The sequence below is a fragment of the Alligator sinensis genome, unplaced genomic scaffold (genome assembly GCF_000455745.1).
Source record: "Alligator sinensis unplaced genomic scaffold, ASM45574v1 scaffold334_1, whole genome shotgun sequence".
Lineage (NCBI taxonomy): Eukaryota > Metazoa > Chordata > Crocodylia > Alligatoridae > Alligator > Alligator sinensis.
The window spans coordinates 942,647-945,772 of record NW_005842572.1 but is presented as its reverse complement, the minus strand read 5'-3'; the positions used below and the strand labels follow the sequence as shown (position 1 = coordinate 945,772).

General features: G+C 48.7%; 1 protein-coding gene across 1 annotated transcript in view; it reads left to right on the top strand.

The window, feature by feature from the left end:
* Positions 1 to 3,126, top strand: part of UACA (uveal autoantigen with coiled-coil domains and ankyrin repeats) — a 57,497-nt gene that overhangs the window by 26,316 nt on the left and 28,055 nt on the right. The window lies entirely within an intron of this gene.

The following is a 3,126-nucleotide window of genomic DNA, read 5'->3' as shown; positions in this document are numbered from 1 at the left end:
TCCTGCTTATGCAGGGGGTCGGACTCGATGATCTACTGAGGTCCCTTCCGACCCTAACATCTATGAATCTATGGGTCCTCCTTCCTCCTTTTTTTGAAAATGGGGACCACATTGGCCCTTTTCCAGTCCTCTGGCACCACACCAGAGCTGGCTGGCTGGCTGGTTCTGCCCAATCTAAATTCCCCAAACGTATGTGCAGTTCAGCACTTGGGTCCACTTTACCCTAGTTAGTTTGGTCTAAGTGTACCATCAGCAGCCACCCCAGATGCTTTTTTCTCCTGGCATCGAGGGGAACGGGTACGGTTTTCTCGTGATCGGCCTAGCCTTGATACTCTGTAGGAAACTTGGAACGGTTGATTTTGAGATGTGAGCTCCTTTGTTCTCATTTTTCTCAAAACAGGGCTAAGCTTTGAAGGCTGCACAAAGATGGCTAGAATTTCTATCCTAATGGCAGCCAGCAGCCCTGGAAACCCATCTTCTCTTGTTCATTCTTTGCCAGCATGGGGTTTTTCATATTAGACTGGGGAAAAAGGTACCTAGCTGGTTCAGTTCTGGTCCAGCTAACTTTAAGGGGCCACATTCAAGGAGTTGTAACTCGGATAGGATTTTTGCACTGAAATTAGTGGGTGTTTGGAAAGGGATAAGCATCATTGACACTAGCATGCACCGGTGTACACTGCCCAAGAAGGGGCCTAGCCACCAGGTCCTGTAACCAAAGGCTGACCGTTCCAGAGGTAAGTTGGAATTACGCATTCCCTGTAGTCCGTGCTGGGGCCCGTTCTCCTTTGTAGGGACTGAGTGCTGGCAGCCACAGCCCAGCCTGCCTTTCCTAGGACCCGCCCGAGTTTCAGCCTGAGTCCCAGTGTCCCAAAAGAGCCCCTGAAATGGGCCTGAATTGGAAACATTGGTCCCAAATTTATGGCCCCCCTTGGAAACAGGTAGCAGGCAGCACTTATACAGCTGGGAAACTGAGGCATGGCCATTGGATGACTTGCCCAAGGCTGCTGAAGACCCCAGTAGAAGAGGAAGGAGCATAACCCACTTGCCTGACCCCCTCCCGTCCCCTCCCCAGCCTGGCCCCTTGGCCACCTCATGCTGTGTGGCTGTGCCGCTTACCCCTTTGCCCTTGCCTGTCCTTGACTGGGGTCTGTGGGCAGCCCCCTGCTCTGACTTACCGGAGGGGCTTCCTACAGGGTGCGTAGTTTCTGTGTCATCTGACGAGTTACGAGCATCCTGTCCAAGCCCATCTCCTGGGTCTCCTGAGATCCAGGTTCAGCGATGGGGCTCAGGAAGAGAGACATGAAGGGCACCAGATCCTTGGAACTTTTTTTGAGCGGGGCAGTAGGATGGATTTCGGGGACTTTATCTTGGTCCTGACCTGGAGTCAGCCCCACTGGCCACTCTCTGCACCGCGGTCCTCTCATTAATGGCCTGATTATGCTGGTTTCCTTTAATTCCCTTCTCTCTAGCTGCAGTAGTCCTCTCCTCTTCCCATATCGCAGTGAGGTCCAGCACCTCATCACTGCTCCAATTAGATGCCCGTCGGCCAGAGTCCAGGGAGGACAGCTTTAGGCTTATGCTGGCTGAGTTGGAGGTCATGGGAGAAAAAGCTTGGGCTGGCTAGCTGGCACATGCTCTGCAGTGTTTGCACTGGTTTGCCCCCCTGGGGGTGGGAAGATCACACCCCTGGGGCAGGACTGGGGTTGACTGGGTGCCAGAACATGCCCTGGCCAGTAGAGTTCAGGGTGGGGAGGGGCCACGTGCATCGTGGGATACTGGAAGTCTTCAATTTAGGCAGAATAGTTGTCTGAAGTAGCCACACCTTAATGGAAGAGAAGCAAAATTAGGCAGACTAGAGAGAATCCTGCTCTGCAGTGGCATAACCTTAAGCCACTTAAAATATATTAACCCCTGGACTGGATGGATGTTAAGAGCTCCAGAAGCCCCGTGTAACAAAGCCCTTGGTTACTGCTCTTGCAAAAGTGCTTTCTTTGATCCTCTGATCTGTTGTCCACTTGTTTGCCATTTTGCCACTGAACAATCCCCATCCTTTTTTACTATTTAAAAACCTTGTGTTAATGTCACAAATCTAATTGCAATAGCGAAGCAGGAGCCATTAGGGAGTGTTGCACTTGGAGGTTAAGCTGTCTGGAAACATAAAGTTGCTTTTTTTTTTTTTTTTAAGAGGGAGAAATTGCAGTTAAGGACGGCTTGAGTTCTCCTCCTGTTTGACTGTTGGCAAAAGAAATGAAAGGGAGGGCAGCACTGACAGCATGCATCTTGATTGCATTAGATGCTTTGGAAATTTCTAAGCCCTCTACATGGATGATCTTGCTGACATTTGTTGCACGCTACTATAACACTTAATGTAAAGAGTGGTAGTATTTTCCGCATCAGTAAAGCAAACTGTGTCATTTTAAGAGCTTGTATTCTCCGGAAAGATATGCTTGCATGTTGGCATCAGAAGCAAGGGCACTGAGGTCAGTTGTTTGTGGCAGAGGCATGGCGTGCACTTTTTTTTTTTCAGATCTAGAACTGGTCTGGTATTCTGAGACTTGGCATGGATGTTAGCTACTCTTATCTGGAGCGTCTAGGAGCTGGCATAAGTACCACTTAACTTGCATCATGGAGCTGCTGAAGGGTGCTGGGTGACACTTCTGTATCCTAAATAGTTGCTTTCCGAGTCAAATGCATGGTGTGCTGGCTGGCCAGGGGCAGAATAAGAGTTTCTGAGGTTCGTCTCCTGTCCTACTCTATACTTTGGCTCCTTTTTAATGCACAGTTTTGAATTTTTGGACTAGCATGCAAAAGTTCCCATAGGTAGAAAATAAACTTAATTTTACACAGCATGAAATGGGGTACGTGTACCTGAAAGCTTGCAAAGAAAGATTTTTTTTTTTATTTTTTGCAATTTCTTACGTGGTCTAATAAAAGGTATCGTCTCCAAACCAAGAGTTTGGGAGTTTTGCATTTCTTTTTGTCTCAGACCAGTACGGCTACCAAATACATCTCATGACTAGCATGTGGTTCCCAAGAGCCACCTGGTTTTCTCTAGGCACTTTCCCTTTAGGTACTTGCTATTTCATGGGTCTTGAGACCTGCCCTTCTCACTGGAGTGTAAGCACC